The sequence below is a fragment of the Engraulis encrasicolus genome, chromosome 16 (genome assembly GCF_034702125.1).
Source record: "Engraulis encrasicolus isolate BLACKSEA-1 chromosome 16, IST_EnEncr_1.0, whole genome shotgun sequence".
Lineage (NCBI taxonomy): Eukaryota > Metazoa > Chordata > Actinopteri > Clupeiformes > Engraulidae > Engraulis > Engraulis encrasicolus.
Genome location: NC_085872.1, coordinates 30,878,134 through 30,900,633, shown reverse-complemented (window position 1 = coordinate 30,900,633; position 22,500 = coordinate 30,878,134). Strand labels below are relative to the sequence as shown.

General features: G+C 49.0%; 1 protein-coding gene across 1 annotated transcript in view; it reads left to right on the top strand.

Annotated features, from left to right (window-relative positions):
• Positions 1-22,500, top strand: part of LOC134465604 (cadherin-2-like) — an 87,262-nt gene that overhangs the window by 8,368 nt on the left and 56,394 nt on the right. The window lies entirely within an intron of this gene.

The window sequence follows — 22,500 nt, the reverse complement described above, 5'->3', positions numbered from 1 at the left end:
ACTTTGATGGGAGTCTGAAAATCCCTCTCTCCTTTTAATGTTAAAGGCTGAGGAAGGAGCAGCAGCATTATGATCACAGCTGTTAGACTTGCCAGTTTCTTCTCTACGTCTCCTTCTCCCTCTCCATCTCGTTCTGGCTTTATTTCCTGCCGGTTTGGGGAGGGGGAAACGTTTGGGGTGGGGTTGGGTTGGGGGGGGCTAAGGTTGATCAATAAATCCAGGGTCTTTGTTTGGTTGGATCAATAGGTTGTAATGAAAGCTGCGCTCCAATTCCCAGCCGAGGCATGGCTGCCGGACATTGGCGGAGCCACGTTTGTTCTTTATTGTTATGAAGAGTTATAATTTCTCAGGGCCCTCGCTTGCGCGCCGTTCTGTTGAGCCTCTTTCTCTCTCGCTCTGTCTCAAGGCGAGCCCCGTCAAGGAGGCCCTCTTAACAGTCTGACAATTCAGGGTCCTGTGATTGGGTGTGTTGTGGTGGGCACAGTCTAACCATAAAGCCTTGGAGACAGACATGATTATGTTTTCAGAAAAAAGGGTTGGGGGTAGGGGTTCTAATGCTCCTTTCTTAACCTCTCCGTCTCACTCTCTCTGTCTGTCTGTCTGTCTGTCTGTCTGTCTGTCTGTCTGTCTGTCTGTCTGTCTGTCTGTCTTTCTCTCTATCCCTCTCTCTTTCTCTCTCTACCTCTGTCTCCCCCCTCTCTCTTTTTCTGTCTATGTAGAGCCCCTCCCCCCAATTTGCCACTCTGAAACACTCTCCGAGCCCTATCATAGCCATGAAAAAGTAATGTAGTTAGCGTACGAAAGTAAGTGCACCCATCTGCGGCTAACTTGCTGCTGAGGTGGGTGCCTTTTAAGGCCGGCGTGGCCAGCGGCGGGAGAGAGCCAGGGGATATTTAATTCATGTCTGACCTTTTTTGCCGTCGCCTCCTTATCGGATAGGTGGCCTGCACATCGTCTCGGAGCGCCGGGTGACGGGGGAGACGACATCTGGAATGCCCATGTGCGGGCGATAAAGGAGTTTATGTTGCTTTGACGTGACCCCCACCTTCGGATTCCAACAGTCCGTCTGCCCTTTTTTTTAACTGCCCCCTCCCGTCTATATTCACAGACACACAGACACAGACACAGACACAGACACAGACACACACACACACACACACACACACACACACACACACACACACACACACACACACACACACACACACACACACACACACACACACACACACACACACACACACACACGTATACACACACACACACACACTTCAGTTGAAGAATGGGTAACAGGGGCTCTCTTATCGCCAGGCTGGGAGAGAGTGTGACTGACGCTGACATTGTGGTGAGCTGTTAAGGTGCCTCTGGTTTTGTGCCTGCGAGAGCGAGTGAGTGTCCTTGGCATATAATTAGCCTGTTCGCTCGGCTCCAGACAGCCAGCCAGCCCACAAGGCCTGTGGGGCCTGCCTGCCTGGCCAGTGGAGGATTCAGCAAGCCACAGCTGTTGCCAGGGGCCATCCCTGTCCAATCTTCAGCCCTCGCCTCGCTCATGATCTGTCAAATCATCCCCCATTTTTCAGTCGGGGGACTCCAAACCTGATTTTTTTGTGGAGAGGGGAGGAGGGGAGGTGTTGGAGGAGACAGTGTTGCATATCTAAGTCATATTCATTAAATTCTATTCCTCTCTCTCACAATTGTTATATCTGCCTCTCTCTCCCTCCTCTGTCTATCTTTCTCTCAATCAGTCTCTCTTTGTCTCTCTCTTTATCTCTCTGTGTGACTGTGTCTATCTGTGTATACTCACCCCCTCTCTCTGTTTCTCTTTTTGCACTGTTCCAAATGCCCTTGTAATAGCACCCCCCCCCTCCACAAACACAGACACAGACTCACATACACAAACACAAAGGCACACAAACATTCACACATGCAGGCAATTAACTGTTTTGACTCAGACCACATATTTAGGTCAGTGTTTCTCTGCAGACATTCTGAAATGCTCTCAGGTCTTGTAACCCAGCAGCAGAAACACTAGGTAGTAGGATATTCTCGGGGAGAACAGTAAAAAATAGTTCTCTTTTTTTGTCCCCTCTTTCTTCCATTTAACAATTCCTATGCAAGGGCTTCCTTGACTCCGTGCCAGAAAGTGGTCTGGTATTACTTCAGCTGGTCGTGTTTCACGGTCTTGGCACAACCAGACGGATGTGCAAGTTTTATTTAACTAGAGACAGAGAGTGAGAGAGACATCCGGAAAGCACATTAGTCAACCTTTGTATGTAATGAGGGCCTGGTATAAATAGATGTATTGACCTGACTGTGCATGAATATACATATATGTATGTCTTGTGCTTTGTGTTTTCTCTCCCTCTGGTCTCCATAGAAATCTCACGTGATGAGAGATACATAGGTTGCATTCAGTGGCGCTCAGCATTGTGAGGTGAGATGCTTGTTGTTCAGCAACACACACAAATAATCCTTCTTCTTTTGCCTCTTTCTATTTCTTTTGCTGTGGGGACAGCCAGGGAAGGGATGTTTGGGGGTTTTACTTCTGGTGTGTGGTGTGCTGGAGATACCGGCCGCACAAAGGGAGCTCTATGTGCAGGTTTGGTACTGGGCAGTCTGTCCAGCATGCAAGGGGCTCAAAGCTCCTTTCATAATGCCTTCTCCTCCATTTTCGTCCCCTATCCTCCACTGCCACACACAGAAGCACATACAAATGCACATGCACAAGCACACACACATAGGCACGCACACACACACGCACACGTGCACACACACACACACACACACACACACACACACACACACACACACACACACACACACACACACACACACACACACACACACACACACACACACACACACACACACACACACACACACACACACACACACACACACACACACTTATGCTCAGCCTGCCATCCTTTTCTTAGACATCTCAGGGTCCTGCATGAACATTTTTCCAAACCCTTAACTCAGAGATACACACACACACACACAGGCACACAGACACACACACACACACACACACACACACACACACACACACACACACACACACACACACACACACACACACACACACACACACACACACACACACACACATTACACACACACATTACACACACATTGCACACACAACAATACCGCACACAAAGAGCAAGCCTTCCCCAACCTCCAGGTCTGCATCAGTCTGTTGTTCTCTGTTCCCTCTCTCTCTCTCTCTCTTTACACTTTCTGTGCTCATTATGACAACCAGAGAGTGGGCCTATGGCTAGCCCTCCACTTTTTCCACCGCGGCCCACAGTATACGGCCCACAGTATTCACTGTCACTCACTAGGCATGAAGGGGAAAATCCATTGGCCGGGCATGCTCGCCTCGCCCTCCTCCTCCGCTCCAGCTATGGCCATTTGTTTGCTTTCTGCCTCCTCCAGGACATCTCTGCCCAGATTTAGGGCGTGGCGTGGTGTGGTGTGGCGTGGCGTGGTGTGGGGTGGGGTGGGGAGGTAGCTGTGTGCTTCTTTTCTGATCTGGTGCTTCTGATCTCTCTGTGATCGCTCTCGTCATTCATTGATCTCTTTTAACAGACGCTACAGCAAGATCTCTTTTTTTGTTTTGGTTTGGGTTTTTTTTTGTTCTGTTTTGTTTTGTTAAGAGTGAGTCAGAGAGGTGGAGTGCCTTTAATTTTTGTTCAGGGGAAATATATTGGCAGCATAAAATATGCATGAGCTTACGTCTGCCTCTTTGGATATCTATTAATGGAATAGATTGTCGCTTTCATTTTGCTGTGTTGTACTTAAGCAGAGAGTTGCACCACCACCGCTGTAACGGTGTTCCCACCCCCCATCCTATTTCAGACTCCTAAGTTTAGAGCTGGTATGACGATGATCCGGAGACTCCTGGCTGTTTCTCGAAAGGGTTGTTTCTAACCAGTTAGCAACTTCGTAAGTTGCCAATGGGAAAATGCATTGCAACGAAGTAAGTGGCTAACTTGAGTTAGCAACGACGCTGTCGAGAAACGCACCTCTGGAATCTAAATGCCATTCTTAAAGGGCCAACAAAAGGCAAACGCAGCGAGATGGTAATTGACCCAGATACTGTAACCATGTCGACAAAAGGCCCCATATCCTGCCTGCGAAGAGCCCCTAGTCACTAGACTTGGTTGGCACCTATTGTATTCCAGCGGAGGTTTCTATTTCAGTGCACTAGCGTTTCTTTGGACGACACCCATAGACAAGCCCAGCACCTCCTATCCTATGACATCCCCCCTCCCCCCTGTCCCTTTCTCTGTCGCTCTCTCTGTCACTCCTCCCCTTGTACCTCTCTCCTCACCTCTTCCCTTCCCTTCCCATCCCCCCGTCCCTGGTCCCGCCCCTTCCCCACCTCCTTCCCCTCCCTTCCCGTTCCCGCTACCTGTCTGCTGCCGTCTCTGATGGATGGCTGTCTCTGTCGCCCTGGCGACCTTCATGCCCAACCTATCACCTCTTGGGATGACACTGTTTTCAATCACATGATTGACATGGCATAATTGACTGTATCATTTCCATAAGGCTCCCTTCCACGCGGCACCGTGACCCCGAAACTAGGCCCGCGCGGCAAGGTTAGAGTTGAACAGAGGACGTTTTTTTCCATGAATGTGACTCCGAAGCCCCCTTATAAATACATATTACATTTGAAATGAGGGGTGGGGGTGGGGGGGTGGGTAGTCCTTATCTGACTTGGCCGCTTCTTCCCTTTTGTGTTGCAATTTTGATTTATATCCGCTGGAGGAGAAGGGCTCTCACAGCAGAAGGAAATGACTAACTCCAGCAGACAGTAGTGCCAGCGTAGACAGTAGTTCCTTCTCCCCAATCATCTCCCCAAGAATCGGAGACAGTTGGGTGAAAAAGAAATCATTATGTTGATTCATGCCCAGCGAGATCTTCAACTTGATTGGTGCTGAAAGGACGTCAGTCTCTGTCTCTCTCACACATACACACACACCAGTCGGTCGGTCGGTTGGTCACCTTCTCCAAGTGAAACGTTTTGCTCATCAGGTGCGTCGAGTTCCGGCAGAGGTCATGTGCATTGGCTCCTGTGTCTCCAGTCTCCACCCATCCTGATGCAGGGACACTGCTGCTGCTTTCCTCCTCTGCACTACAGTCCCACCCACAATGTCATGACTGACCTGCGGCCTTATTTCCTTTTCCCTCTCTCTTTTCTCTCTCTCTCTCTCTTCTCTTTTCTCTCTCCCTCTGTCTCTTTCTCTCTTTCTCTCTCTCTCTCTCTCTCCCTCTTTCTCTCTCTCTCTCTCTCTCTCTCTCTCTCTCTCTCTCTCTCTCTCTCTCTTTCTTTCTTTCTTTCTTTCTCTGTCTCCCCCTCTTTCTCTCCCCTTTCTCTCCTTGTTTCTCTCTCTCATTCTTTTTCTTGTTCTCTCTCTCTCTCTCTCTCTCTCTCTCTCTCTCTCTCTCTCTCTCTCTCTCTCCCTCTCTCCCTCTTTCTCTCTCCCTGTCTCTCTATTTCACTTTCTCATTCTCTCCCACTCTCTCTCTCTCTCTCATTCTCTCTGTCTAGTATGTCTCTCTCCCTCATTCCCTCCCCACCGTTGTGAGTGTCCATGCCAAATCATGTCAGCACGCCACTGGCCGTGTTATGCTACCCGAGGGAGCATGGGATATTCACTGCTGCTGCTCAGAGAAAGGGCCAGTGGTGGTGTTGTGTATGTCTGTGCATGTCAGAGCTAATATCCGGTGGCTCTGTGGGGGTGGACGGGAGGACGAGAGGACAGGAGGAAGGGAGGACAGGAGGATGAGAGGACAGGAGGATGGGAGGACAGGAGGAGGCATTTGTTTGTGTGTGGGGGGCATGGCTGGGCACTGGATAGGCCGTGTGCACCTGCTGCAGGAGAGGTGTCCAGCTCTTCCTCTGTTAGGTCACATCTGCACCGTGTGGTGTGAGTAACAGTAATTTTTTACTGCACAATTACACATCGAGATTGAGGTCAGAGCAAAGATGGGAGGGGGAGAGAGAGAGAGAGAGAGAGAGAGAGAGAGGGAGAGAGGGAGAGAGAGAAGAGAAAGATGGATGCTCACTGTCCCCTACGAAACAAATTGACACATAAATTTGATATGGATCCCGCAGCCTCTCATTTCTCCATGGCTAAATAATCTGTGGGGGTAATCTGACCTGCCCGACACAGGACACCACCAGCCCACAGCAAAGTGTATGCATGACACACATACGTCACAAACCAGCTACTGTATGACAGCCACTTCGAACACTGATGTGTTGCCACTCTGGGGGAAGAAAAAAATGGGCCAGGGGCGGGATGAGTAATACAGCCAAGTTTATTCCTAACCTCGCCACGGCTCACAATAGTTTTTGTCACATTTTGTCTTTGTCTTTTGTGTTGTGTTGTTGGGTGAATGGCGGATGTAAAAACCCACATCGATGTGTGTTTGCATTGTTTAGAAATGCTGCTGTCACAGCTGTGGTTGGTTTTGTCACGAAAACAAAATAAATAAATAAGCAAAAATTTCAACAAACAAGAGTAGGAAAACAAAAACAAAACTGTATGAGAGTTGTCGGAAGTGGTGGTGGTGGTGATGGAGTCGGTGCGTTCTGCTGTACTGTATTTATCTGATCGGAGGAGGACCACTGCAGGCTAAAAAGTGTAGGCAGCAGGGCCCCTCGGCCTGCCGGGGCGTCACTGCCGACGCGGGTGCTGGTGCTGATGCTGATGCGGATGCAGAGGCTGCGGTGCTGGGCTCTCGGGCTGATCCTATTGATCCGCGAGCAGCAGAGGATGCCAGGTTGCCATGAAACACTTAGCAGATGCAGCAGGGGCCCGCGCGCACCGTGCTGCCTCCACACTCCACAGCCTCCCGCTGCCCACTACAGATGCACGCCGTCGATCTAGCACGCATCTTTCTCCATCCCTCCCTTCTTCACTCTATCACTCTATTTCTCATTCTCTCCCTCTCCCTCTCTCTCTCTCTCTCTCTCTCTCTCTCTCTCTCTCTCTCTCTCTCTCTCTCTCTCTCTACCCACTAAGTGTGATAAGCGCCCTGACCTTTTGCGAAAGACGAGCATCCCCGCACTGACTTAAAGAGTTTGGAGGAATGGCTCCCCTCCATTAATTCGTGGCATAGCTAACCATATGAATGCCGTGAGCGAAGGCTATTGACCTTTCATGCTTGTCGTTAGTGATATAAGGCGACGAGGGGTAAAGGAAATGAATCGGTTGCGTTATGCGTTTGGGCGGTGGAGAGAGGCCTATGAGGCATGTCTTGCGTTGGAGAAGTTTTTAACTTCTCTTTCTCTTTCTCTTTCTCCTTCTCTTTCTCCTTTCTGATCACGTAATCAGTGGGGATGTATTCAGAATGGCATTGCAGACGGATTGGAGCAAGCAAGAAACACGGCAAAAACAAATCACAATATTGGCATTTTTATAGTCCAGTGGACGACCAGCCAAGAGTCTTTGCTTTTAAGCAAACGGTAAAAGATTAGCTTGGATTTGCTCGGTCTTGGCCTGGCCACATTTGAACCGAACACAATATGAGATTCGCTGATGGATCTGAGCAGAGATCTCTTGGCGTCGTCATGATTTCTTCATACCCCCCCAGTTGCCGTCTCCATTTCCCGATTTTTTTTTGCTGCAGCTCGTGATTTGCTTTGGATGACTTTATTTGGCGAATGAGAGAGAGAGGGAGATCAGTCAGTTGGAGAAGAAACTGGAAGGAATTCAGCTGTGCTGCTGGGGGAGTATAGACTGTGCGCGGCGGAGAGACCGACCACATTTTTCTCGGCTCACGCTTTGTGGGAGGCCAGAGAGGCATGCAAAGTCACACAGAGATCACAGCACACACCATGTTTGCAGTCGCAACACTCCCACTGTTTGGATTGCGCCACGGGCTGCGCAGACGTCCACTTTTATGTACTGCACACACCCTTATCGGGAACGGCCGCTCACTTTAAGAACACATCATATATAGTATATACACATAGCACTTTTTTTTTCAACAGACCCGTTATATGTTTAGAAAAGGGGGTGGCAATGTATGTGTGGTGTGTGTGTGGCTACCTGCTTGTTGAATTTCTCAGCTCTTTGTTTATTTGTAGCAGGGAAGTCCGAGAGTCACAAAGTAGCTGTGGCAGGATGACAGAGGAGGTTATGGTGGGGGTGGGGCAATGGAGATGAAGGGGGTGGATTTGTAGTGTGCGTGTGGTGGTGGTGGTGGTTGGGGGGTGGGGGTGACTGGTGGGGTTGGTGGAGGTTTAGCTCTGGAGGCAGCGAGTTTATTTTGGGCCCTTGTGCACTTCAGCGAGATCAGGCCTGCTCTGGGTCTGGGTCTGTGTGTGTGTAGGGGGGGGTTTCTGAAGTGGGTGCTGCCTGACGGGCCTAACGTCAACTTAAGATAAGATTCCACTCTTGGCTCTCAAAGCATCCAGGGCGGCGTGGCGTGAGTCGGTGAAGACATAAAGCATCCACCACCAGACACATAATTATTATTTCTGTTGACAGCATTTTTGTTGTGCCTCACCGCCTCCTCCCCTGTTGACTTTTTAAAAAATAATAATAAAAAATAGGACCCAGCGTTTTGAACACATGGGGAGAAAAATATGACGCGGGAGGGAGACATTTAAATGTGAATGGGTTGTTTTCACCCTGCATCCAACAGTGACTGTGTTGTCTGGGGAGTGCTAAGGTCATAGTGACACAATCACGCCATTGTGCGGGCGAAATGGCAGCGCATTTACCAGCACTACTCTTCGCAGACCCACTCTATAGGACCGTGCAGCTAATTGTTCGGGGCCTTTTTGTGATTGTGTGTGTACATGTGTGTGTGTGTGTGTGTGTGTGTGTGTGTGTGTGTGTGTGTGTGTGTGTGTGTGTGTGTGTGTGTGTGTGTGTGTGTGTGTGTGTGTGTGTGTGTGTGTGGGTGTGGGTGTGTGTGTTTGTGTATGTGAGCATGTGTGTGTGTGTCTGTCGTCTGAGGGATTCTGTTTTGAATAACATCCCATTGAATGTGATATTAGTCCACTCTGCCATTTCCTCTCCTGACGGGAACTGTTTAAAATGAAAAACTTGATTCTTCTCCATTCCTCGACCACGTAGACTTTTGTAACTCATTGGGACAATAGTATGCAACGTCGTAGGCCAGTGTTCCGCAAAGTGTGGTCCGCGGACCACTAGTGGTCCGCGAGAGCCCCCAAGTGGTCCGCGAGGCGACCTGCCAGTCTTTCTGAAATCTCTCGTACAAAAGCTGTATGTTTAACATTATGCTAGATTTAACAGTGATTTGCCCTCAACGACAATAAAACGAGTCTGTGCTTTCAACCATTAATTAAACACTCATTATTATTAATAATTAATATAATATGTTTTCTAAAATCATTCTGCATTAATGCATTGCAAGACCGCTTTCGAACGTTCGTTTCTAGGCAACGACCTAGCAAACTTATTGGTAGATGTCAAAATAAGCTAACTAAACAGTAGGCTAATACAACAACAATCAGCACAAGCTAACAGTAACCAGCATTCGCGTTGTTATTATTTTTTCATAATTGTTTTGAGCGAAACGATGGAGAAGTGGCTGACGTTAGGCCTAAAGAGGAAAAAAACGGACACTGCAGATGACGTAAACAAGAAAAGAAAAGAAAATAACCAAGATGAGCCAACACCACAGACAGGGCAGGAAAAACAACATCGGCCAACGGCAAAGGTGAAAAGAAAATATAGCAGTGACTATCTGAAAATGGGATTTTTCTGGGCTGGGGATCAAGAGGATCCCAGTCCCCACTGTGTCCTGTGCTATGATATCTTGTCCAACGAGGCGATGAAGCCTGCCAAACTGAAACGCCACTTCGAGTCAAAGCACAAGGACTGCATCGACAAACCCTTATCGTTTTTTGAGCGAAAGTGTGAAGAGCTTCAATGTCACATGAAAAAGGACAAGAAGCAATTCTTTGTGCCCGGGGAAAATGCCAAGGCCACAGAAGCCTCATTTTTGGTCTCTGAGCTCATAGCCAAAACGGGCCACCCTTACTCTATTGGTCAAACACTAATCAAACCATCAGCGAAATTAATGAATAGCGTAATGCTGGGAGAGAAAGAATGCGACGCCATAGAAAAGGTTCCCCTCTCCGCTGACACTGTCCAGCGGCGCATAGCAGTCATGGCAGAAGATGTGGAGAAACAGCTGATTACACGAGTGCGCCAGAGTCCACTTTATCTCTACAATTGGATGAGTCCACGGACATTGGCAACGAGGCGAATCTGTTGTGTTACATCAGATACATCTGTGATGGGGCTGTACACGACGACTTCCTTTTTTGTGAATCCCTGCAAACCAACACCACAGGAGAGGCGATTTTTGATTGTTTGAACGCCTTCATTTGCAAGAATGGCCTGGACTGGAAGAAGTGTGTCGGTATTTGCACCGACGGTGCAACTGCGATGACCGCAAAGCACAAAGGCATGGCTGTGCGCGTACGCGCAGTAGCTCCATTCGCAGCAGCATCGCACTGCTGCATTCACCGGGAACAACTGGCAGTGAAGAAAATGCCTCAGTGTCTTAGATCTGTCCTGGACGAGGCGGTCAAAATCATCAATGGAATAAAAGGCAAGGCACTGAATACGCGCATTTTTAAAGTTTTATGCGAGGAGATGGGGAGCGACCACACGAAACTCCTGTTCCATACGGAGGTACGTTGGTTGTCCCGTGGAAAAGTTTTAACGCGTCTTTTTGAGCTGCGTGAGGAAGTGAGGTTGTTCATGCACCAGAACGAGGAGCTCTACAACCAAATGCATGAGTTTCAATGGCTGGCGAAGTTGGCATACCTTGCTGACATTTTCAGCTTCCTCAACACATTGAACCTGGCGCTTCAAGGCGCAGCCGTCACCATCTTCACTGTGCAGGACAAGATCAAAGCTGCGCGCACGAAACTGCAGTTGTGGTGCACACGCCTGGATCGATCGGAGTTCGACAACTTTCCAACTTTGGCAGACTTCATTCTTACAGCTGATGAGATTGTGGACACAGACACCATCACCGCTTTCAAAGAGCACCTGCGTGGCCTTCACTCGCAATTGGAACGCTACTTCCCGGAGTTAGAGACGGACTTTGAGTGGATCAGAAATCCGTTCGGAGACGAAGCCCACATCGAACGTATCGGTTCGGCATTGTCTGCCAGAGAGCTTGACAGCTTGGTCGACATTGCCGTGGATAGCACCCTAAAGATGGCATTCAGGCAAAAAACCCTCCCGGATTTTTGGGTTCATGTGCAGCCAGAGCATCCCAAACTCGCCGAGTGCGCTCTGAAAACGCTCATGCCATTTGCATCCACCTACAAGTGCGAGGTTGGGTTTTCTGCACTAGTTGGGTTGAAAACCAAAAAGCGAAACAGGGTCAATGTGGCCCCCAATCTGAGATTGAAATTGTCCTGCTTGCAACCAGATATTAAAACACTGATGCTTAGTGTGCACCAGCTCCACTCCTCCCATTAAAACAGGCACGATTAATATGACATTAGTTTTGTTCATTCAGTTCATTCATGCATCTCCTAATTTTGAAAAATGGTGACAGTTTTTTTTCTTTTTTCTGAAAAACTGCTAAATTTTAAACCTCCATACTTTGCCTTTTAGGATAGGCATTCATTGCATTTGTAAATAGTTGGCCAAGATTCCCATTAAATATAGCCTACCTAACTTTACAAAAATGTCTCTGTGTATGTCTGTGTCTGTGTTTGAATTGGGGGGGGGGTTATCCATAAGGCCCAGTGGCACCATCCATAAGGGCCAGCAGCGGGACCAACCATTTACAGCTAGGGGGCACTACGTGGATAAATCATAGCAGATATTTCTAATAAAGGGGGCACCTGTGAGGTATAAGTGCACCACACAGTCCCTGGTGGGGGGTGTTGATGATGCGCTGAAAAGTGGTCCCCAGATGAAAAAAATTGGGACAAAGTGGTCCTTGGTCTGAAAAAGTTTGAGGAACACTGTCGTAGGGGAAACGAAATTTGATAACGAAAAACTATCCCCCGCTCATTTGTTTCTTGTTCAGTCTGGTGGTTCTGTTTTAAGCCAAGGGATTCTGAATGTGAGTGACCACTTAAGCGGTCTAACAATATGCCCCAAACTTAATGGAAGCTGCCAAACAACTTGAGGAGGTCTACAGTTTGGTGAATTCGGAAGAGGGCCATTACGTTTTGGAGGGAGACCAAGCAACGTCTTTGTTTTTCCTTGGGTCTGTGTATTTGTGCATGTGTGTGTGTGAATGTGTGTGTGCGTGCGCACGTATGCATGTCTATGCATGCGTGTGTGCGTGCGTGCGTGCGTGCGTGTGTGTGAGTGTGTGCGTGCTTGCACGCGTGTGTGTGTGTTTGTGTGTGTGTCTGTGCGTGTGTGTGTGTGTGTGTGTGTGTGTGTGTGTGTTTGTGTGTGTGTCTGTGCGTGTGTCCATGCGTGTGTCCGTGCGTGTGTCTGTGCGTATGTGTGTGTGTGTGTGTGTTTAGCGGTGGTGGCGGAGGGTGGTGGGGGTGGGGGCTGTAATTGGTCTCTGCCTGTGCTTTGTCATGCCTGCAGCTGTGCGCTGCCCTTGACTCACTGGCTGAATCACGCAAATGAATGTACACGCACAGCCGTGCATGCCCAATGTGGCCACGGCTGCCACTGCTTCCGCCGCCGCCACCTCCACCACCACCACCACTACTTCTGCTGCCATTGCTGCGACTTTGGCGACTGCGTGGCAACCTGCATGGCCATGCAAATGCATAAGCTTGTTTGCAGAGCTCCACTACCCACACCTACAAAAGCATCCCTGGATAAGCAGAGCACCTAAAGGTTAAATGTTTTATTCAGTGAAATGTTAGGGAATGGCCTGAGGGGGGAAAAGGGAGAGAGAGAGAGAGAGAGAGAGAGAGAGAGAGAGAGAGAGAGAGAGAGAGAGAGAGAGAGAGAGAGAGAGAGAGAGGGAGAGAGAGACCAATGCTGAGACGGAGCGTAAGGAGGCATAAAGAGTGGGGGGGGAAGAGACGGAGAGGCAGTCCTCTGCATTTAGTTTAGTTTTTGGGGGGCTGGCACTGAGCATTGAATGCTGGATGCAGCCGACAGCTGTAACGGCATTCCGTTCCATCACCCCTGACAACCTGACGGACAGCCTGCGCACCCCCCCTCCCCGTTTCCGACGCTGGCCAAAGTCCAGCCCTATGATTACAATCAACTATTGCCTTTTACTCCTGTTACTCCCTTGGCCATCCCCTCTGCTTAACTCCACTCTCCTTTTTATGTTTTCATTACTTTATCTCTTCTCTTACTGTATTTCTACATCAGCGTAGTACAGTCTTCTCTCTCTTTTCTCTCTTGGCGTGATGAATATGCTGCTGTGAATTCTTATGTATGACTGTATGATGTTGGGCTAGAAAGACTCCCGTAGTTCTAGTTATTATGTCAATATTGTTCTGGTGAACTTGTGAAATGCTTTTCTGTATGTCCATGACCACATGGGCAGGCAACGGCTCTTGCAATGTACTTTAGGGTAGAAGCATAGCAATCGCTGCTGCCTCCACTCCCTCTCTCTTTCTCTCTCTCTCTCTCTCTCTCTCTCTCTCTCTCTCTCTCTCTCTCTCTCTCTCTCTCTCTCTCTCTCTCTCTCTCTCTCTCTTTCTCTCTCTCTCTCTATCTCTGCCCCCCTCTTTCTGTCTCACCGCCTCTCTCTCCTTCTCTCTCTCTATCGTTTATGTGTGCCAGGCATGCCTGTGTCCACCAAGGGGCTTGACAGGCATGTGCGTTGGGCAGCTGGACGGCTGTAGCTAAGCACCCCTCTGTGGGGGAGATGGCTGTGGAGATGGCGGAGGTGGAGGTGAAGGTGGAGGTGGTGGTGGGCACTGGGCAGAGTTTGCGGAGGGGGGAGCGGGCATTGGCATTGGCACACGCGCTGCCCATCAGCGTGTATTTCATCTGCTCACAAAACACGACAGCTGGGCTGAGCTTCAGCCCTGGCGATGTCACTCTTCCCTTCCTGTGTTCTTGATGAGTGTGAGGGTGCGAAGACACACAGAGCGACTAGCCTACTTCCAGTCTGTATGTGTATGTGTATGTGTATGTGTTGTGTTGTGCTGTGTGTGTGTGTGTGTGTGTGTGTGTGTGTGTGTGTGTGTGTGTGTGTGTGTGTGTGTGTGTGTGTGTGTGTGTGTGTGTGTGTGTGTGTGTGTGTGTGTGTGTGATGATTGTGTGTCTGCATGTGTCACTGTGTTTTTCTGTTAGTTAGCGCTCGTTAGTGTGAAGAATCAGTAATAACAGCGTCGCTTTTTACAGCTCTCTCTCTCTCTCTCTCTATCTATTTCTTGTTGCTTCCTGTCTGCTGCCGCACATGCCGCCCCCCCCCACCTCGCATCTTGGTGCAGGGAGCCCAGAAGTGCACGCAGAGCAGAGCATGCTGGCGAAAAAGTCATTAGTATCTGGGGAAGGGAGGGCTGAGATGGACCCCATCCACTTGGGATTAATGGTGATCTGTGTGACTGCGCAGGAGAAATATGAAAGGCTCTTTGTCGGCAGAGAGTTTGGCCCTGCCAACAAATAACCACCCATCATATCAGAACTCTGCCAACCTCCAGATTTATGATTTTGGCTCCGACCCGATCCCCCTTCTGCTCTGCTCTGCCCCCCCCTCGCCCCCACGCACACACACACACACACACACACACACACACACACACACACACACACACACACACACACACACACACACACACACACACACACACACACACACACACACACACACACACACACACACACACACACACACACACACACACAAACGCACACACACACGCACACACACAAACGCACCAATAAACACACGCGCACAGGCAAACAGATGCGAGCACCTTTAAGGCCTGGCTGTTTCCCTGTCAGAATGAACTGTTTTGGATTCCACTGTGTTATGGGGATTTGGGGGGCTTTCCATGATAGCCCTGTCTACTATTCCCCCAGACCTGACCTGCTTGCTCAGTCACTGTTTAAATATAATTGGAAGACGCACTAAACAATTGGATGGCCCAGAGACCCCTGGCCACTTACTTGTGTTGCTTTTGTTTTTTTCTTCGACCCCTATCCGGTGAGTGAGTGTCTGCGAATGACTTGCAGGGGCACCGGGAGGTTAATTTGGTTGAGAGGCGAGCGGTTTATTTTGGACGTGGCAAGCTGTCGTGTGAAAGCTGCTCAAACATTAGCCATGCCACCTCTGGCAGATAACGTCTGTCACACCTATTTGGTGAGGGGAATGTGCTGTTTGCACGTTTGAGGTGTCTCTCCTCCTTCATCTTGAAATAGGGAGGATGAGGTGCTCGGGAAAAAGGAGAGGTGAGAGTGGACTGAGGCGTTAATTATTTGAAAGCTCCGACTCAAGCAGTTAAGAAGGAAAAGAGAGAGAGAGAACGAGAGGGGGCGTGTGGGGGGGATTAAACCTTCCTATGACAGCATGGTGCGTTTTTAAAAAAAAAACAGACTTGCTCTCTCTGTGTGTGCAGAAAGAGTCTCAGGGGTAATTGTTTTTTTTCTTTCTTTTTTGCATTTTGTCTGAATGCATTCCTCCATTCATTTCTCAGAGTGGGATTTAGAAATTTGTCGTATGGCATTGTTTTTTTTTTTTTTTGCCTGACTCTAGCTTCGCCTGTGCCGCAATTTTCTGCAGTACCCAAGCCGTTAAGCACCTCAGTGCAGTACGCAGATTAACATGTTTATACAAAATCCTCTTTTCAGGGACTGTATGCTTACCAGAACTGTTCAGAAGAGTCTCTGTATTCTTCTTTGCCTGTGTGTTGCCTACAAATAAGGTTTTTCTTTTTCTTTTTTTGCAACCAGTACCTGCTGGAACTGTGTGCTTTGTGACAGGTGTGTCTGTTAATTAGGGAGAAAAATCTTGAATTCTCATTGTAGCAAACCTGTGTAGGTCTTAGCGTGAACAGAAGGAAGGATATTTTATATGTAAATCAAATTCACAGGCCATGCGAAAGGCGTTCAAACCACACACATTTCATAAAACGAAGACAACAAAACACACCTATATTTTATATGTAGATCGATTTCTGGAAAAGAAAATAACAATACAAAATATCTCTCTTTTCCATCAATGTATATGCTTGGAAACAAACACAGTGCAGCTCATTAGCTGGTGCCAGTGCTCTTGTGTATGCTAGGGACGAGCCCTTTATCTGACTTAATCCAGGGATTCTTGTGGCGGCGAGGGCGCGTAATAAAAGTGGAATGTGTTGAGTCTGTGGGATGCCCTTTGAAGTAGATGGGCTCAGTGTGGTAGAGGTTTTTTTTCTCCAAAAAAAGACCACCCTTCACACATCTTTCATAAACTCCTTGGCCCCCAGCGCTTCAAGGCTAATACAAGAAACAGACCCGGGCTCCGTGTCCACTACCTGTGTTTTTACAAGGCTTGTTGTTTGGCTCTCTGGCCGCTTAGGAGAGGCCTTGGCTCGGCCCCCGGGAGGGACTGCTGGCTCCACATTGACTTCCCCAGGGCTGTTTCCAAAAGCATCGGACACGGATAGCGCTGTTGTTCTTGTAATGAAAAGAGAGCTTGGAAGGGGGGGGAGCAATAAAGCCAGGCACCCGTGGCTGAGAGAGGGAGGAGAAGAAGGAGGAGATGGAATCAGATAGAGAGAGACGGTGAGATACAGAGGGAGGGAGAGAAGATGGGATGAGAGGAGAGGAGGGGAGGGGAAAGAAAAGCGAAAAAGGGGGAAAAAAAGGAAAGTGAGAGAAGAAAGCAAGCTGGAAACCAAAAAGTGCTGTTGTCAGGGACAACCAAAAGCTCTGCTCTGGGTTTAGTGGGTGAGTGGGCCTCATCTCGCTGCTCTGATGGAGGGTGAGTGACTAAGCGCACGGACGCTGGCAGTAATGCTGAGGACCGGTGGACCCTGCACCGGTGTGGCACTTAATGACAGCGCAAGTCATCGGGGAGTTCCGGTGGCACTCCCATCTCATTTCCACCTCCTGCCCGCCCGCCCCGCGCCCACCCCCGCCAGTGCCTCAACCGCTGGGCTTTGTCCACCATTTTGGTGGAATAGGCAGCTTGATGAGCCTCCTCACCTCTCTCCTATGGCTGGAATAATGCTGCGGTGATAGATGTGGGGGGACTAGGTCTGGATCCAGAGGACAATAAATCTGGCCCGGTGCTCCTTTGGCCCACGCCTTTATAATTGGCCGTTAGGCCCATGGAGAATGAAAGAAGAGAGAAAGAGGAAGAGAGAGAGAGAGAGAGAGAGAGAGAGAGAGAGGGAGAAGAGAGAGAGAGAGAGAGAGAGAGAGAGAGAGAGAGAGAGAGAGAGAGAGAGGGAGAAGAGAGAGAGAGAGAGAGAGAGAGAGAGAGAGAAAGAAATAGAGAGAGAGAGCGATGGAGGAGCCAGATGTCTGTGATGGTGGATGTGAGTCCACGGTGGGTTGTGAAGGAGGGGAGAGGGGGAGGGGTGTGGCTGGCTGTAAAGGGAGCATCGGGAGGGCTGGACAGTGTCCCTCATTAAAGTTCCTGAGTCCTCCGCTGGTGAAGCAATAAACCCCCCAACCTCCCAGCTCCTCACCTACCCTCCCTACACACACACGAGCACACACGAACACACACACATACTACCTCTAACGTCCTTACCAGAAGAAGAGTCCACAGTTTGCCCACACTTTGAAGGTACCATAAAAAGAGGGGAAGGTGTTGAACAACTTGCCCAGATTGAGCCTCCGCCATTGGAGCCCTATGCCAGCTGTCCTGCACCGTGCTACAAAAAAGGGAGCAAAACTCAACACAAAGCTCTCACCACTCACTCCCTGTTTGCCGATAAAGTGGCAGGGGAAGATAGCGTGCCAATTGCGGTGCGGACAGTTACCGTCTGTCATGTGAGTGGCTGATTCAGGGTAAAAGGTTCCCTCCTGCCTGCCTGCCTGCCTGTGTCGGCCTGAAAAAGTGTGGGGTGATGGGGGCATATGAAAGCACAACATTAACGGTTCCTGGATTTGGTTGTAATCTCATCTCGTTGCCAGCGTTTCATGGACGTGGATTTATTTTTTCCCCTGGGGATGTGGATCATATTACAGGTCTTAGCAGGGTTTGTTTCTTAAGCACATATATTTTGATCACCGCAAGAATTATGTGTCATGTTATTGTTTGTTTGTTTTTTTCCTCACCTCATACATTGGCGAATGAAAAATGGCTTATGTGACAGTCTTAGTTTATGTTGTACAGTACTGCCTCAGCCTTCTTCGCCTTCCCTATTTCTATCTTGGTTTCTCTCTCTCTCTCTCTCTCTCTCTCTCTCTCTCTCTCTCTCTCTCTCTCTCTTCTCTCTCTCTCTCTATCTCTCTCTCTCTCTCTCTCTCTCTCTCTCTCTCTCTCTCTCTCTTTCTGTTGCGCAGCCGCCTCCACATTTCAAATTCTGACACACACACACACACGCAGACACACTCACACAGCTGTTGCAGGGCAGTTGGGGGAGAGCGTCGCTGGAATGGCGATGACCTCTGGACACAGATTCCTGAGGGGCGAAATAAAAACACAAACGTTTGTGGTCCAGGTTTCTTCTGTGCATCCGTTAAGTCTTCACAGCTGTCGTCTTAACCCCTCTCCTCTCTTCACCACCACCTCCTACCATCTTCACCACCCACCCATGCCACCCCCCGCCCCTCAGCACTCAGCATGACGGTCTAGTGGCTGACCTCCCAGCTGTACCCACCATGTCGTAATCGGCTAATACTCTGACAGACGTCCTTACAGTCAATCACTAGACGACGTCGCAACAAAGGTCCTCTTTGAAAAGGAGGGCAAGGCGTGTTAATGCAAGGCCAACAACTGCAAATTCATTTAGCTCGTGCATCCTCAGCCCTAATGTCTAGTCTGTTAAGGGAAAGGCAAGGCAAGGCAAGGGCTGTTCTTTTCTGTTCTGTTCTGTCCTGTTCTGTTCCATGGTGCAGGCTAAACTTCGACTGAACTGAATTTTTTCAAGGGATTTCTTTAAATTAAAATTCTGTTTGTTAATGGCTGAACCCCCCCATAACATTAAGCAGCAGATGAAAAGATTACAGTGAATGGAGACGCCTCCCCTGTATGAATTATTCAGAGGCTGTGCTATCTGTGCTGTGAGGGAGAGTGTCCCTCCTGGGGAAGTGGTGCAGGGATGACAGGAGGATAGTGGTGCCATGCTTTGGTCAGCATGTGACACGGGTGACTTTCATGTGTGAGTCTGGCCAACCCTTGCTTTTTGAAAACCCCAGGTGTAAATGGAGAAAGCGGGGTAGTAGACGTGTGACTTTCTTTGTCATTCTCTGCCTCTACGTTCCTCACACACACACACACACGCAGACGCACACACACATACGCGCGCACGCACGCACATGCATACACACGTACGAGTGCACGCACGCACGCACGCACGCACGCACGCACGCACGCACGCACGCACGCACGCACGCACGCGCACATTCTCTCTCATGTGATGCTTTTTTTCTTTCTTCTTTCTCTCTCTAACATATCTGCCTCCCATCCCCCCATCCCTTCATCCCTCCCTCCACCTCTCTCAATCAGAAACAGATCTGTAGCAGGCAGGCTTATATTACTCTACTGGCCTCCAGGTATTTTTTGTTGTTTTCCGAGAAAGGTGAACTGCAAAAGAGAACTGGATGGTTGCTGGGCTGAAGAAAGGCCAGGCTATGTCAATGGTGGTGATAGTGGTGGTGGTGGTGGTGGTGGTCGTTGTGCTAGTAGTTGTCATGCTGTTGGTGAATGCCAGAAACTGAAGAACACAGAGCAAGTAGTGGGCAGCAGCGATTGTTGTCCATTGGCTACGCTTGAGGCAGCCCAACATGCTGCCATTGTACTGTACGGCCTTCTCGCAGGCCCTGGATCTGAGATGAGCCTGCCCTCCTGACCCCTCCACCCACCGTATGCAAATGCAGGACAGAAAGAGACCGCAGCTACAGACGATTTTATGGCCCTCTCCCTCCGCTTGCCTGTGGACGTCCAGGGGGCAAAGCATGGAGAAGTTTTTCAAAGAACTGTCTGAAATCCACACCGAGTGACTGAGACAGGTGGAGGGGGAGGTTGTACTAGCTGACAAACTCAGGGTATGAAGTGAGCCTTTGGGTTTTATCTTTTTTATATATTTTAAATAAAAAAGGAACTATGAATCATGGGGGCATTGTGAAAACACTCTCAAGTGATTCAGTGCGCCGAAAAACAATGGCCAGCCTTAGTCCCCACCTACCGTGGAAAACGGACACCGGGGTCGGCTAGCACGTAACCGTAACCCTTCACGGCCCTGTTTGGTGTTTTTAATGATGGTAACCAGAGACATCCCCGTGGGGACCATCCCCCTGTAAAACCCTGCATTGTCAAAGCCAAGAGGACAGAGAAGTGTAAGGCAATATGGGCTAGGCCGTGCAGGGCGGTTGGACGTGGAGGTTCACGGGACAACACCTTGCCCACGAACATAACTCACCCAGTGACCATTACTACGTACTCCTAGACTTTTCCCCCAGCACTGCTCTCTGCCTCCCAGCCCCCGAGCCCTACTCGACGGGGAAACCCAATAGCCCCATGCCATATCCACTAGAGAGCCAGTTAACAGTTGTTTATGCCAGAGCGGGCCTGAGAACATGTTTGGGCCCCACCTTGTTTGAGTTAGCGTGATGAATATGAGGCAACGCCATTATCATGGCCCCCCCTGACAGCTGAGAAAGCAGAGACACACCGGCACAGGTGGGGATAATGGCTTTTAAAGGCCCTGCCTCCTGCCAGCACTCCCTATTCTCTCTCTCGCTCTCACTCTTTCTCTTTCTCTCTCTCTCTCTCTCTGTTTTTACTCTTTCTCCCTCCCCTCTGTCTCGCTCTCCTTCTATCTAATACCTCTCTCGGTCTCACTCTTTCCTTGGCTCTTTCTGTCACTGTGGATATATATCTCTCTCAATCTGCTTTCGCTCTTTTTTTCTTCTCTCTCTCGCTCTCGTTCTCTCTCTCTCTCTCTCTCTCTCTCTCTCTCTCTCTCTCTCTCTCTCTCTCTCTCTCTCTCTCTCTCTCTCTCTCTCTTCAACTCTTTGACTTTGTCTCTTATTGCATCTCCCTCTCCCTCTCCTACTCCCATCTGACACACTTGCTTGTTTTGTATTGTGCGGTGGCTGGTGTGCTTAAAGACAAAGAGAGTGCGGAGTTGGAGGTGGAGAATATGTGTAAAATCGATTCAGGGCATGTTGATATGCGCACCTCTTACATTTTTCATGTGCTAGGCATATACGTAGTACATGCACCATAGTTTTGCATGAGTGCCTGTTTATCTCTCTCTCTCTCTCTCTCTCTCTCTCTCTCTCTCTCTCTCTCTCTCTCGCTCTCTCTCTCTGTCTCTCTCTCTCTCTCTCTCTCTCTCTCTCTCTCTCTCTCTCTCTCTCTCTCTCTCTCTCCTCTCTGTTTGTCTGTATTTGTATGTGTGTGCGTGTGTGTGTGTGTGTGTGTCTGTGTGTGTCTGTGTGTGTGTGTGTGTGTGTGCGTGTGTGTGTGTGTGTGTGTCTGTGTGTGTCTGTGTGTGATTGTGTGTGCGTGTGTGCGTGTGAATGCAGTAGACGTGGAAGCAGCATCACAATCAAATATGTCAAGAGATAAAACATGAGTTGCATTCCCCCTTGGAGGAGTTTGTCTGTCTGTGAATGCGGAGATGGGAGCGCAACTGCTTCTGTGGAGACGTCTTGACAGCACAGCACTGCTCCAGCGCTGGTCTTGCTTTAAAATGCACAGAGTTATGCAGTTGTCAAGGGCCCTCGTTTTTTTTTGTAATATCATGTTGACATCTGCTCGAAGGCAACTGTTTGAAAATAATTAATGAAATAAATAAGCAGCTGATAGAATAGTCAGCTACATAGCTGTGTATCTGAGACCCCTCCCCTGTCTGTTCCCCACCTCCTTCCCCCCCTTGCACGTCCTGACATAGCCATTTGTTTCTCAACAGACTAGCCTCGTTAGTCGATACAGAGGTCAATAATTCTATGGCGTTGAGCTGTATGATCTGCCATTGTGTTTAATGGATGTAATGGGATACTGTTTGTTTCTAGCTGTTTCCTTTGGTTTGATCAAAAAAAAAAGTTGAGGGATTGGGAAATAAAAGTTGCCTTTCAGCCATCCGAGAGCCCGATATCAGAGAATACAGATCCTTCAAACAAATAAATAAATATAATAACAAACACACTGTAGGGGGAAAAAAGATTTATTGTTGCATCTCCAGTTTGTGTCAATGTCACTCCCCTCTTGTAAACATTTGTGTTTATGGCTGTGGTGTTTATTATTCTGTCTATATGATTCCCAGCACTGATGAAAGCCCAAGGGTGAATGGCAGAAGAATTGGATGTGCTGAATTGTCTTTCTGGCTGCTAAATGATGCACATTACTTGGCTATAAATCCACCCTCAGTGCCTCTGTCAGTGTGCAGTCAAGTTAAGGTAACTGAGTATTAAGTCGATGGCAGTGCGG